Source organism: Nycticebus coucang, chromosome 5 (genome assembly GCF_027406575.1).
Source record: "Nycticebus coucang isolate mNycCou1 chromosome 5, mNycCou1.pri, whole genome shotgun sequence".
In the NCBI taxonomy this organism is placed as follows: domain Eukaryota; kingdom Metazoa; phylum Chordata; class Mammalia; order Primates; family Lorisidae; genus Nycticebus; species Nycticebus coucang.
Genome location: NC_069784.1, coordinates 72,196,499 through 72,212,647, shown reverse-complemented (window position 1 = coordinate 72,212,647; position 16,149 = coordinate 72,196,499). Strand labels below are relative to the sequence as shown.

The 16,149-nt window shown below is 38.1% G+C and overlaps 1 pseudogene; it reads left to right on the top strand.

Annotated features, from left to right (window-relative positions):
* The first annotated feature begins 534 nt into the window (after window positions 1-534).
* On the top strand, window positions 535-652 carry LOC128586941 (uncharacterized; annotated as a pseudogene).
* Window positions 653-16,149: the final 15,497 nt, after the last annotated feature.

Genomic DNA, 16,149 nt, shown 5'->3' with positions numbered 1-16,149 from the left:
TGTTATTGATAATGAATTTGTAAAATCAACTTTAAAAATGCAACACAGACAAAATAATCATTAGCTAATTTTGAATGATAGACTCTGGCATCATGTACAATTTTTGTGATGGACTCTTGATGACTGTGACCAAGAAAGGTCATTAAGCAAATTCTAGGATACAAATAATAGTAAATTTACAACATACATTATTTATGTGATATTAGTAAATTGTAGTCAGAAGGAATTTTATCTTTTAAATGTTTGTACTAGAAAATAAGAAAGATTTAAAATCAGAAATTAAAGTTTCCATCTTATGAATACTATAAAAAAGCAAACTCATAGAACAAAGAAAATAGAAAAGATATGAAGAGGAGACTATAAAATGGTAAACAAAGTAGATAATTCAAAAAGCCAAAACTTACTTTTTTAAATGTCCATCAGGGTAATTCAACATATTAATAGAACATAAAATGAGATAAAACTATATCAATAGATGAAGCAAGTATTTTACAAAAGTTAATAGCCATTTATAAGTTTTAAAAAGTATTTACTGTGTTTGCTTTGGCAGCACATATACTAAAATTGGAACCATACAGAGAAGATTAGCATGGCCAAAGGATTAGCATTGCGCAAGGATGACACGCAAATTCGTGAAGCGTTCCATATTTTTTTCTTAGTAAAGTATCTGCGTATCTGAGAATGGAAAAAAAATACCCAGTGTACTCAACAATATTATGAAATCAATATATAATTACCCACACGTTCATAAGAAAGATGAAACACAATTATTGCCCAAAAAGAAGGAGAGAAGAGGAGGGCGAGGGGACTGGGGGAGAGGGAAGAAGAGGGGAGGGGTGGAGGGAGGGTAATCAGTGGGACCTCACCTACTGTGCATATTGCAAGCATGTCAAATATATTAATAGTAGAGTATAAACGTCTAAACACAACAGTTAAATAAGTGAGGTGAACGATATGTTAACCACTTTGATGTAAACATTCCACATTGTATATAAAATTAGCACATTGTACCCCATAAATGAAGTAATGTACACAGTTATGATCTAATAAAAAAAGGTATCTACTGACTAATTAATGGGATAGACAAATCAATAAGGAAAATATGTAAGTACATAAAATGTGCTCAACATTATTATTTGGTAGGAAAATTCAAATTAAACCCACAATGAGATACCACTGCATATTCACTAAAATGACTAAAATTTAAAAGGCTATCCACAACAATTGTTGGTGAGGAGGTACAGGAACAACAACTCTCATATTCTGTGATGGGAATTAAAATGACAGCCACTCTGGGAAATAGTCTGGCAGTTTTATATAAAGTGAACACACATGTATGTACCACATGACCCAGCAATTCTGCTCCTAGGTATTTACCCAAGAGAAATGAAAACACAAGCCATACAGAGACTTTTACCCAAATGTTTACAGTAGCTTTATGCATAAAACCTAACACGGGAACAACTCAACAGACTGTAGTCAGGAGAAGAGATTAACAAATTGGTACTTCATACAATGAGATACTACGGAATGATAAAAAGGCACAAATGACTGATGTGTGCCACAACACATGAATCTCAAAAGAGTTTACTCAGCAAAAGAGACAGGCAGAAAGAATGTGTGTGTCTGTTCATGTGTATGCAATTACAGCCTTTCAATTACATAAAGGCTGTTTTTTTTGCAGTTTTTGGCCAGGGCAAGGTTTGAACCCATCACCTCCAGTATATGGGTCCACTGCCCTACATAAAGTTCTTAAATAGGCAAAACTAAGGTAAAGTGAAGAAGTCAGAAGAGTTTCCTTCCTTCTGAAGAGGATTAGAGGCCTTTATGGTAAAGGACATGCTCTGTATCACTGGTCCGGGAATGGCCTACGTGGGTGTGTCCCTTTTTCAGACTCACTGAATTGTGACCTTATGATCTATACATTTTCATTTATATGGATTTTTATCTCAAAATAAAACTTTAACAAATATTAGACTCTACTTAGTAGTTATACTTTTGTACCTTAATTTGAAAACTCCCTTTTGTGTATTCTACCTTGAGCAAATGAATAAATACATTGAAGATAACTGGAGTAAGAGTTGTCATTTACATATATACAAACACAAAAGAACTTCAGAAACTTCATGGAAAAAATAGAATAAACAGATATAAATAAAAAATACAACCTTTTTTTCTTAATATAAGCTCCATCGAGTTCAAGACACTTTTTTAAGCAATGATATCAGCCATTTAGTCCATTCCTAAAGAACTGAGGGTCCTGGGAATTTAACCATGTTAATGCAATATTTTTTACATTATTAGCTGAAGAAAATAGGATGCCCTTTAAAGATTTTTAAGATTAGGAATCAAAAAAGAGGTGAGAAGGGGCAAGTCAAGGCTGGAAGGGGGATACCTAATGACTTTCTGTTGAAATTCTCACAAAATTGCCCTTGTTTGGTCAGAGCAATGAGCAGGAGCATTGTTGTGGTGGAGAAGACTCTATGGTGAAACTTGCCCAGGCGTTTTTCTGCTAGGTTTTGGCTAAGAAATACTCTCATAATAAACGATGTCATATTTCTTTGGCCCTTTAGAAATTTGACAAATGAAATGTCTTGAACATCCCAAAACACTGCTGTCAGGACTTTTGGTCTTGACGGGTCCACTTTTGTTTTGACCGACTCCTTATATATTTTCTATGTCTACTCACTGAGAGGGAACAAAAGAAATGACACACAAGTAGCAAAGGTGTGTGTACATCCCAGATCTTAGTTTCTAAATTCCATTTTCCACTAAAAAGAACAGGGCTCCTAAGAGAAATAGTTGATACCAGCTCTAGGGCAAGGAAAGTCCAAGATAAGCCTGGATTTTCTTACTATGATAGAAAGCAAGGAAATTAAAAATAAGAGAACATAAGTATTCTTGAAAATATTTCCACTGGTCAAATCTGGGTCAATTTGGCCATCAAAATAAATATTGATCATGATGCATTATAACCTGGAGAATTACAATCGTCAAAATGTGGAATCAGCCTAAATGCCCACCAACCCAGGAATGGATTAGCAAGCTGTGGTATATGTATACCATGGAATACTATTCAGCTATTAAAAAAAATGGAGACTTTACATCCTTCGTATTAACCTGGATGGAAGTGGAAGACATTATTCTTAGTAAAGCATCACAAGATTGGAGAAGCATGAATCCTATGTACTCAATTTTGATATGAGGACAATTAATGACAATTAAGGTTATGGGGGGGAGGAAAAGCAGAAAGAGGGACGGAGGGAGGGGGGTGGGGCCTTGGTGTGTGTCACACTTTATGGGGGCAACACATGATTGCAAGAGGGACTTTACCTAACAATTGCAATCAGTGTAACCTGGCTTATTGTACCCTCAATGAATCCCCAACAATAAAAAAAAAATAAAAAATAAAAAATAAATAAATAAATCAGTGGAGTAAGGGGAGTCCACTTCTTACGGCAGAATATCAACCGTAAGAAGAATATGGACTGAAAAGGAATGAGAGTTAGGAAACAATGACTGAGCATCAAATTTAGTAGATAAAAGTTTGAAGAACAGGGTATAAACATAGTCTCCAAGTTTTACCTTAGAAGGGAAAATCGTGGCTTTACCATGAAGAAACCTGGCGGACACCACTTTAGCCAAGTGATCAAAACTAGTATCACTAATATTAGTGCACTCTGGACCATGTGACCCCCAATATGATTCACTGAGAAATATAAAATGATAGTGTCAGTAGAATTACTGAAAAATAATCCATAACCTGAAACCAATAATGGTAAAGGATCAGTTAAACTCGAATTGAGGGATATTTTATGAAATAGCTGATGTATACTATTCAAAAATTTAAGGCCAAAAAGACTAAGTATGACTGAGGATCTGTTCTGAATTAAAGAATACCAAAACATACATGATTAATACGGTGGTGTCTGTGCCTCAAGGAGTAGGGCACTGGCCCTGTAGACCAGAGGTGGTAGGTTCAAACCCAGCCCTGGCCAAAAACTGCAAATAATAATAATAATAATTTAAAAACACAAATAAATGCAATCTATGCTCTTGGTTTAGATTTTAAGTCTTGATTTTGATAATTATGGTGCCAACTAATAACAGAATGAACAGACATTTTCTTAGGAAACATACAGTGAATTACTCAGGAGTAAAATTGATGATATCTCCAATTTACTTTCAAATGGTTCAGAAAAAATAATATGCAAGTATACAGAAAGGAAGTAAATGAGACAAAATGTAAATGGTGAATCTGGATAGAAGTTTCATGGATATTCATAATTCTGTGACTATTCTTGAATCTTTTCTATAAGTTTAAAAGTGTATCAAATAAAAATGGAATAAAAAGTTATAAATAAATAAAGTCAGACTCACCCAATATATGCGATAAAAACTACATAGGATAAGTCAAAAACAAATAGTCCTGATTTCCAGTGCTCCTGGCTCCAGGGTCTTTGGAGGATAGAAGATATGGCACAGAAGAAAGCTCCCCTTCACCCTACTAGGACAAGTCCCCTGAAGGTAATACATGCCTTCATTTCACACCATGTGATAGACTGGTTATATCTCCTTTAATTGCAAGAATAGGGGTAAGGAAACAAGAATCAGGCTGATTTTTTTTTGCCTTAGGGAAAGAAGTCTTTTATTGCCAGTGAAATACTTTTATGCATTTTTTATGAATGACAAAGAAAACTTTTTCCAAGGTAGCTAAGTATTTGTAAGCCTAAAGCTATTCTGAACACTAGAAATACACCAGGCAGTTTGAGCACTGTCTATCATTGACTGTGTGAGGTTTAATCATTCTGTTTGGAAAGATCAGATTCTTTTTTGTTTGAGAAGAAAAGGACTGAGTTTTCTGGGAGTGGGATCCCAGGACACTTGCATCTTTTCCCTTCTCAGTATATTTCTTTTTCTATTTATATCTTGTGGTTCGTAGCCTTTAGGTGATGTGCTATGGCTGATTCTTCACCTACTAATGAACCCTGATTTGAATTCAACCCATGAAGGCAGCATTTATAACAAACTCACATTAGGAAGAAAATGTCTCTTTCAGATATGCTCTCAGTAACTCTGAAAAAAATTCATAATGATAAATTATCCATTCTGCTCCAAATTTTATATGCTTATTGGAAGTGAAACTTTCTACAATCCCACTTTATATAAAATGCCTAATATATAAACTTACTATAAGAAGATACACACAGTGTTATGTTATTAGCTCAAGCTAGTATCTGGTGGGATGAAAGATACTTTTATTGAAAGTCTATTTTTTATTATCAATCAAAAACTTTGAAAGTAAATTAGCTCTCATTGCATTAAACATTTGTTTGGTATTGAACATCTTACAATGATCTCTCTGATCCTCAGTCCCTCATACATAACATTGAAATTTGTATGCTAAATTAAATATATAAAGTGCTTAGCACAGTGTTTGGTGCATAATAAGTGCTCAGTAAGTAGTATCCACATACATAGATTATTTTATACTGTATAGCTTCAAGAATGCCGTGTGGAGCACACGTTTATCCACTGTAAGATGAGGGAAATCTTGATCAGATAGAACAGTAAAAAAGGTATTGGTAGACAGAACTCCAGACTAGTGGCATATAGAGAAGGATGCTAATGAAAAGTGAGCTGGTTTCCACCAGAAGCCCCTACAGAATACTAGCAAAGCACAGGACTTAAAAGCATTTGATAGAGAAAAAGGACAAAAATTACAAACAGTTGTGAGTGTGCTGGAGTGGGGTGGGCGAAGGCAGTAGGTAGATTAGAAGTCTGTGTTCAGCACCCTCAATTTTTCTCCTCCACTTGCACACACAGAATACAAGCATTCTGGTACTCTAACCCTACAGGCCAGAAACCAGAGGTTTAATCTCTGGAAGTACTGAATAGATGAAGATCACATCATTAGAATATGAGGCACAGAGAAGAGCAAGAATGAGGCATATAATTGAAAATGAGAGTAACTGGGCGGCGCCTGTGGCTCCGTGAGTAGGGAGCTGGACCCATATACCAAGGGTGGCAGGTTCAAACCCAGCCCCAGTGAAACTGCAACAAAAAATAGCTAGGCATTATGGTGGGCGCCTATAGTCCCAGCTACTCCGGAGGCTAAGGCAAGAGAATCGCCTAAGCCCAAGAGCTGAAAGTTTCTGTGGTCACAGCACTCTACCGAGGGAGACAGAATGAGACTCTGTCTCCAAAAAAAAAAAAAAAAAAAAGAAAGAAAGGAAAGAAAATGAGAGTAATTATTGAGTCACTGTTTGTAAAACAGACTGATTCCCAAGACCTTAGCTCCACCCTACACAGATTGCTGAAAGCCAGTAGTAGAATACTGGAGAATTTTTCTGAAGAAATTAAAAGATACATTTCTGCCTTGATATTTGGGGCCTCTGTGATCAGCCAATTTCACCAGAATGAGGAGTGCTTTTTGCAAGAACTATGATTATAAAATTTCCAATGTGAAGGCCTCACTGTTAAGTAAGAATGGTCAGGGAGGATTATGAAAATGACACAGAAAGTTTCCAGGATATAAGAGAGAAGCCAGTAAGCAAGGGAAGAAAAGAAATTCAGAGACAAGAGAAGGCAGGAAATACAAGAACATTTCAAAATTTAAACCAACATGCAAATTAATACATCAAGGAGATTGAATTTTTTGCATGAATAAAAGTGGATGATATGAGAGGCGGAGCAAGATGGCAGCCGAGTAACAGCTTCCTTGCATCTGGGCACCGTGAGTCTGGGGAGATAGGACTCCAGGCATCTCTGGCTGGTGGGAACTGCCTATCATCACTCCTATGAAAATACAGGGAGTCAGCGAGAGACTTCTGGACCCCAAGAGGAGGACTAAAACAGTGGAAAGCCGGCAAGTGGTCGCGTGTGTTCAATCCGTCTAAACCCGCCCACAACTGTAAGTTGAGTAGCAGCGAGACTGCAAACCAGAAAGGCCTTACCTGTGAACTGTTTTGATGTCCTTGGACTTGGCACTGAGTTGAACTGCCTTGGGGAAGGCCTGAGCGGGAGTGCGGAGAACTTTGACCGTTGTCTAGGGCCCCAGTCTGAGCCGCTGAGCCAGACGGAGCTGATAGTGTTTGGCGGTGGGTCACACGGATCCATTGTCAGGGATCTGCCCCGGCAAGCTCCGCCCTCAGGGTCGCAGAGCTAGAAACGGGTGGGAGCTGGTAACCCAGCAACCAAGTAGCCTAAGGGTGGGGTCTGAGCCGCCTTGCAGCCCTAACCCTCAGGGGCAGAGTGAGATCGCTTTTGGCACACTGAGTAAGTGCATAGCCACTTCAGCAGCGATTCCAGCGAGAAAGCTGGGAAAGCTTCTGCTCTGCAAGTTTACAAGTTCAAAGTGCCTTTTAAGTAGGCTGAAGAGAGATTTAGGGTGTCTACCTGCTGGGGTTTGAGAAATCAGCAGCCTCCAGTCGTATCAGAACTGTGACTAACATCTCATACCCCAGAAGACCACGTGTTGCCCAGACAATATTCAATAACATATACAAACTGCTTTGTTTTTGGTTGTGTATTTTTTTTCTTCTTTTTTTTTTGGTTTGGTTGTTTTTTTTTTGTTTATTTTGACGTTGCTGATGTTCTTTTGTTTTTTTAATTTCAATCTTTTCCACACAGATCCCTTTTTCTTTCTCAATTTTCCTAGTTTAATTATAATTTCCCATTGCTGCCTTTTTTAATAACTTCAACTTCATTTTTGCTAGTGTTTCTACCGATATAATTTGGTTTTTCACCCAATTTTATCCCTGTAAAGTTTTCTGTTTGCTTCTTTTGGTTTGATTTATAGCATTTTTGTCTTTCCTCTCTACTTGGTGGAGGTGGGGTACTGTGTCTGATCAGGTTAGCAAAGAGCTGCTGACCTCAAGGGAACCACGCAACTGGGCACCCCCAGAAGGTGGGGTTTTTTAAGGTTGTGTCAAAGTACCCTATTGTACACCTATATTGCCCTGTCTCCCTCTTTCTGTGCCTCTCTTCTTTTTGTCAATATTCCTTATACCCACCCCCTCTCCTTTCTCTATCTTTCTTTTTTTCTTATCACTCGGTCCTCCTTTCTTTCATCCCCTTTTTTTGCTCTTCAACCTTCTCACCCTTCTGGTCCTATAACCCTTAGTCCACAGGCACAAGAACTTAAAGAGCAAGAGGAAGTGAAAGGAAAATTAGGGCAAGGAAACAGATAAAAGAAATCACTCATGAGGAAGAATCAGCAGAAAACTCCAGGCAACATGAAGAACCAGTCTAGAACAACCCCACCAAGGGACCATGAGGTAGCTACTGCAGATGATTCCACCAGTATAGAAATGTTAGGAATGACAGAAAGGGAATTTAGAATACACATGTTGAAAACAATGAAAGAAATGATGGAAACAATGAAGGAAATTGCTAATAAAGTGGAAAATAACCAAAAGGAAATCCAAAAACAGAATCAAATAAGAGATGAACAATATGAAGAATATAAAAAGGATATAGCAGACCTGAAGGAACTGAAACAGTCAATTAGGGAACTTAAAGATACAATGGAAAGTATCAGCAACAGGTTAGACCATGCAGAAGAAAGAATTTCAGAGGTAGAAGACAAAGTTCTTGAGATAACTCAGACAGTAAAAGAGGCAGAAAAGAAGAGAGAGAAAGCAGAACGTTCACTGTCAGAATTATGGGACTTTATGAAGCGTTCCAACATACGAGTTATAGGAATTCCAGAAGGGGAAGAAGAATGCCCCAGAGGAATGGAAGCCATACTAGAGAATATTATAAAAGAAAATTTCCCAAACATCACCAAGGAGTCTGACACACTGCTTTCAGAGGGATATCGGACCCCAGGTCGCCTCAACTCTAACCGAGCTTCTCCAAGACACATTGTGATGAAACTGTCCAAAGTCAAGACAAAAGAAAAGATTCTGCAAGCTGCCAGGAGTAAGCGCCAGTTGACCTACAGGGGCAAATCCATCAGAGTTACCGCAGACTTCTCTAATGAAACTTTCCAAGCAAGAAGACAATGGTCATCTACCTTTAATCTACTTAAACAGAACAATTTTCAGCCCAGAATTCTGTACCCTGCTAAGCTAAGCTTCAGAATTGACGGAGAAATCAAATCATTTACGGATATACAAACATTGAGGAAATTCGCCACAACAAGACCAGCTCTACAGGAAATACTTCAACCTGTTCTGCACACTGACCACCACAATGGATCAGCAGCAAAGTAAGAACTCAGAAATCAAAGGACAAAACCTAACCTCCACACTGATGCAAAAGATAAGATTAAACAATGGACTCTCACCAAATAAGACGAATAGAATACTACCACACTTATCAATTATCTCAATAAATGTTAATGGCTTGAATTCCCCACTGAAGAGACATAGATTGGCTGACTGGATTAAAAAACACAAGCCATCCATTTGCTGTCTGCAAGAAACACACCTGGCCTCAAAAGACAAATTAAAGCTCCGAGTCAAGGGTTGGAAGACAATTTTTCAGGCAAACGGAATTCAGAAGAAAAGAGGAGTTGCAATCTTATTTTCAGATACATGTGGATTTAAAGCAACTAAAGTCAAAAAAGACAAAGATGGTCACTTTATATTGGTCAAGGGAAAACTACAACAAGAAGACATTTCAATTCTAAATATTTATGCACCCAATTTAAATGCTCCCAGATTCCTGAAGCAGACCTTACTCAGTCTGAGCAATATGATATCTGATAATACCATCATAACAGGGGACTTTAACACACCTCTTACAGAGCTGGACAGATCCTCTAAACAGAAATTAAACAAAGATGTAAGAGATTTAAATGAGACCCTAGAACAACTATGCTTGATAGATGCATATAGAACACTCCACCCCAAAGATAAAGAATATACATTCTTCTCATCACCCCATGGAACATTCTCCAAAATTGATCATATCCTGGGACACAAAACAAATATCAACAGAATCAGAAGAATTGAAATTTTACCTTGTATCTTTTCAGACCATAAGGCACTAAAGGTGGAACTCAACTCTAACAAAAATGCTCAAGCCCACCCAAAGGCATGGAAATTAAACAATCTTCTGTTGAATAACAGATGGGTGAAGGAAGAAATAAAACAGGAAATCATTAACTTCCTTGAGCATAACAACAATGAAGACACAAGCTACCAAAACCTGTGGGATACTGCAAAAGCAGTTTTGAGAGGAAAATTCATCGCTTTAGATGCCTACATTCGAAAAACAGAAAGAGAGCACATCAACAATCTCACAAGAGATCTTATGGAATTGGAAAAAGAAGAACAATCTAAGCCTAAACTCAGTAGAAGAAAAGAAATATCCAAAATCAAATCAGAGATCAATGAAATTGAAAACAAAAGAATCATTCAGAAAATTAATGAAACAAGGAGTTGGTTTTTTGAAAAAATAAATAAAATAGATAAACCATTAGCCAGACTAACTAGAAATAGAAAAGTAAAATCTCTAATAACCTCAATCAGAAACAATAAAGGGGAAATAACAACTGATCCCACAGAGATACAAGAGATCATCTCTGAATACTTCCAGAAACTCTATGCCCAGAAATTTGACAATGTGAAGGAAATGGATCAATATTTGGAATCACACCCTCTCCCTAGACTTAGCCAGGAAGAAATAGACCTCCTGAACAGACCAATTTCAAGCACTGAGATCAAAGAAACAATAAAAAAGCTTCCAACTAAAAAATGCCCTGGTCCAGATGGCTTCACTCCAGAATTCTATCAAACCTTCAAGGAAGAGCTTATTCCTGTACTGCAGAAATTATTCCAAAAAACTGAGGAAGAAGGAATCTTCCCCAACACATTCTATGAAGCAAACATCACCCTGATACCAAAACCAGGAAAAGACCCAAACAAAAAGGAGAATTTCAGACCAATCTCACTCATGAACATAGACGCAAAAATTCTCAACAAAATCCTAGCCAATAGATTACAGCTTATCATCAAAAAAGTCATTCATCATGATCAAGTAGGCTTCATCCCAGGGATGCAAGGCTGGTTTAACATACGCAAGTCTATAAACGTTATCCACCATATTAACAGAGGCAAAAATAAAGATCACATGATCGTCTCAATAGATGCAGAAAAAGCATTTGATAAAATCCAGCATCCTTTTCTAATTAGAACTCTGAAGAGTATAGGCATAGGTGGCACATTTCTAAAACTGATTGAAGCTATCTATGACAAACCCACAGCCAATATTTTACTGAATGGAGTAAAACTGAAAGCTTTTCCTCTTAGAACTGGAACCAGACAAGGTTGTCCTCTGTCACCTTTACTATTCAACATAGTGCTGGAAGTTCTAGCCAATACAATTAGGCAAGACAAGGAAATAAAGGGAATCCAAATGGGAGCAGAGGAGGTCAAACTCTCCCTCTTTGCTGACGACATGATCTTATACTTAGAGAACCCCAAAGACTCAACCACAAGACTCCTAGAAGTCATCAAAAAATACAGTAATGTTTCAGGATATAAAATCAATGTCCACAAGTCAGTAGCCTTTGTATACACCAATAACAGTCAAGATGAGAAGCTAATTAAGGACACAACTCCCTTCACCATAGTTTCAAAGAAAATGAAATACCTAGGAATATACCTAACGAAGGAGGTGAAGGACCTCTATAAAGAAAACTATGAAATCCTCAGAAAGGAAATAGCAGAGGATATTAACAAATGGAAGAACATACCATGCTCATGGATGGGAAGAATCAACATTGTTAAAATGTCTATACTTCCCAAAGCTATCTACCTATTCAATGCCATTCCTATCAAAGTACCTACATCGTACTTTCAAGATTTGGAAAAAATGATTCTGCGTTTTGTATGGAACCGGAAAAAACCCCGTATAGCTAAGGCAGTTCTTAGTAACAAAAATAAAGCTGGGGGCGTCAGCATACCAGATTTTAGTCTGTACTACAAAGCCATAGTGCTCAAGACAGCATGGTACTGGCACAAAAACAGAGACATAGACACTTGGAATCGAATTGAACACCAAGAAATGAAACTAACATCTTACAACCACCTAATCTTTGATAAACCAAACAAGAACTTACCTTGGGGGAAAGACTCCCTATTCAATAAATGGTGTTGGGAGAACTGGATGTCTGCATGTAAAAGACTGAAACTGGACCCACACCTTTCCCCACTCACAAAAATTGATTCAAGATGGATAAAGGACTTAAATTTAAGGCATGAAACAATAAAAATCCTCAAAGAAAGCATAGGAAAAACACTGGAAGATATTGGCCTGGGGGAAGACTTCATGAAGAAGACTGCCATGGCAATTGCAACAACATCAAAAATAAACAAATGGGACTTCATTAAACTGAAAAGCTTCTGTACAGCTAAGGACACAATAACCAAAGCAAAGAGACAACCTACACAATGGGAAAGGATATTTGCATATTTTCAATCAGACAAAAGCTTGATAACCAGGATCTATAGAGAACTCAAATTAATCCACATGAAAAAAGCCAACAATCCCTTATATCAATGGGCAAGAGACATGAATAGAACTTTCTCTAAAGATGACAGACGAATGGCTAACAAACATATGAAAAAATGTTCATCATCTCTATATATTAGAGAAATGCAAATCAAAACAACCCTCAGATATCATCTAACCCCAGTGAGAATGGCCCACATCACAAAATCTCAAAACTGCAGATGCTGGCGTGGATGTGGAGAGAAGGGAACACTTTTACACTGCTGGTGGGACTGCAAACTAGTACAACCTTTCTGGAAGGAAGTATGGAGAAACCTCAAAGCACTCAAGCTAGACCTCCCATTCGATCCTGCAATCCCATTACTGGGCATCTACCCAGAAGGAAAAAAATCCTTTTATCATAAGGACACTTGTACTAGACTGTTTATGGCAGCTCAATTTACCATTGCCAAAATGTGGAAACAGCCTAAATGCCCACCAACCCAGGAATGGATTAACAAGCTGTGGTATATGTATACCATGGAATACTATTCAGCTATTAAAAAAAATGGAGACTTTACATCCTTCGTATTAACCTGGATGGAAGTGGAAGACATTATTCTTAGTAAAGCATCACAAGAATGGAGAAGCATGAATCCTATGTACTCAATCTTGATATGAGGACAATTAATGACAATTAAGTTTATGGGGGGGGAAGCAGAAAGAGGGATGGAGGGAGGAGGGTGGGGCCTTAGTGTGTGTCACACTTTATGGGGGCAAGACATGATTGCAAGAGGGACTTTACCTAACAATTGCAATCAGTGTAACTGGCTTATTGTACCCTCAATGAATCCCCAACAATAAAAAAAAAAAAAAAAAAAAAATAAAAGTGGATGATACTTAGAAGAAAAATTTTAGTACCCTGTTCCCCCCCAAATAAGACAGTGTCTTATATTAAGGTGTGCTCCCAAAGATGCGCTAGGTCTTATTTTCAGGGGATGTCTTATGTTTCCTGTAAGTAGGTCTTATTTTCAGAGGATGTCTTATTTTCGGGGAACGGGGTAGTTACATAATTGAAACAAAATGTTCTACAGAAGCTTGGAAGTAAACAAAATGTCAAGAATATAGAAAATGTGAGACAAAAGCTAAGAAATGAGAGCCTCAAACCAAGTGTTCCAATAACTAATTAATATGAGTTCTATAAAGAAAATAGAAGGAAAGTCATGGGGATATAAATATTTTTTAAAAAGAGGATTTTTTAGAACTAAAGAGTACACATTTCCAGCTTGAAAGAACCCAAAGTATCAGCACAACTAACTTTTAAAAAATACCCAAAGAAAGCATACTGTCAGGACACTTTGGAATACTATGTTAAAGAAACAAATCTAAATGAGAGAGAGAGAGACAGATATCATATCCAAAGAGAGAAATTAGAACATTAGGCTTTTCATTAATAGCAACTGCTGATTTGGAGAGAAAATGGTTTCCAATCTTGAATTTGCTCCTTCAAAAATAAAAGTAGAATAAAGATATTTTAAACATGCAAAGAGACACAAATTTTCCTTCCCTTTCTTAGACAGCTGCTCAAAATGTGTGAAGAATAGGAAAAATTCTATACAAGTATTAGTGCCAGAGTTAGGCAAAGCAACTTAAATAAATAATAGCTCTTCTCTGATAGTGAAGAAGAAAGAAAAATCTATCTATAAATGATGGAGAAACACAATATTTTAAGCATATCACTTAAAATTATAAAGTGCAAATGTATCAATGAACAAAATAAAAAATGATCAAATTATATTGAAAGGAATAGAAAACAACAGAGTGTTATCACTGAGATAAATTTCTATCAAGGAAAATTACTAGATAATGTTTGAAACTGGTAAAAATAGTTTATAACACCTCTTCATATGCCTTTAATAAACATGTCCACATGTGTTTGTTATAATAAGCTTATCTATGAAGCCACTGTCTGTTCCCATTGTCCACCTTTTCCACGGAAGCCAAGTTTAAGGAAAAGATGATCAGATCAAGACAGATTTTTTTAAATCACAGAGAGTTATAACATGTCTATATTAGCACCATGACTTAAATATTGGGAGAAAGCTGTGGTCTCAGGGCCGGAGAAGGCTGAAATGAAATGGGCCATGACTGCTAATGCTGGTGAATCAATCTCTGAAAGAGCAGGATACAGTTACCCAATGGTTGTAAAGATACATGAGCAAAGTAGAACTGGAATAAATACTGAGAACAGGCCAACACTTCCAGCACAGGATACTAAGTGTGGCTCAGCTCCGTCTCCCAGGTAAGCCCAGCATAACCTCACAGGGATATTTCAGCCCTCCTGATTACAGGTGTCACTTCCACCAACACTCTGGCCAAACCTCTTTCAGGAACTGTGAGAGGCAAAAGAAGTGGGGTGTGCTGAGAGCCCACCGGTCTGTTAGATGAAGCTGCTCTTTATGCCTACTTAGGCACAAACTGCTAGGGTGTCATCCTGGAAAGATTCAAATTCAAAAGAGCTAGGGGGAATTTTTATATCTGAGATCTAAGGTTATCCCTCACTATATTCCTGAAACAGTTCTCTCAACAAGTCCCTGATGGGATTGTGAGATTCTCATCGCTAGTTGGATGAGAACTGCAGAAAGCCCTTTGCTGTTACCAGCCAGGCACAGATGTTTGTAGAAACTTGCTTTTCTCTAAGAGACACCCCTGTAAACGCCAGGCTGGTGAACAGTAGGCTTCTCTGTAGGCACAGCCGCAGTAAGTGGCTTTGGAGAGCTCATCTCAGCCTGTTTCTCTGGGATGGCCTGTTACCCATACCTAGCACTCACATCTGTGACCTCTGCATGAATCAGAGGGAAAAGGCTGCTCTATAATCAAATATGAAACACAAACCATGATAGGAAAGGACATGCGGTGATTCACGAGTCTGAGTTCTGTTTGTCCTGCAACAGTATAAATAGTGCAAGTTTTTAAGCCAAGGATCTTGTGGAGAGATCTGCCGTGAGCACGACGGACTAGACCCCTCGACTTGTAAACCCTCCGGGTGTAGCACCTGTGAAGAGGTGCCCGAGATCTTGCAATATGCCCACGTGGTCCCACTGTGGCATAACCCTTTTGCCCTCTTTTTTAGATGATGTCCCTGTTGTCATTGTCCTATCTCCGGTTGAAACACTGGCCTTTGAGTGAAATCAGGCTTTATGCGCCCCTGTCTGTCTCTCTTTCCCTTCCTTGCTGTGTTTTCCTTTCCCGCTCCCTGATCTGTGTCCCTGGCTATAGATTTCCAACTGTAGACTTGGTGTGACCCTTCTCTTCTCCCCTCCACCCCCATCCAACCTTGTGCAGGGTGCAATTTTATAGAAGTTTCAGAGTCTCTCTGTTATTGATCTATCTTTGTGTAAATAATTATCCCAACACGGAGGCTTAAAACAATAGCAGCAATGACTCAGCCAGGTGGGCGTGGCTTTGCTTCCGGGCTCCACTGCCAAGGGCGCTCTGTGCAGCTAGCTCCTGTGATCGCTGGCAAGGTTGATTTCTCCGTAGCTGGCAAGATGGAAGCACTGTCTTTTGTAATCAAATCACAGAAGTGATATTCAATAAATTTAGGTGTATTTTATTCATCAGACTCAAGGCACTAGACTCAGTCTACACTCGAGAAAAGATGGCACACGGGTGTGAGAGGTGGGGACAAGTGGACTGGATCTC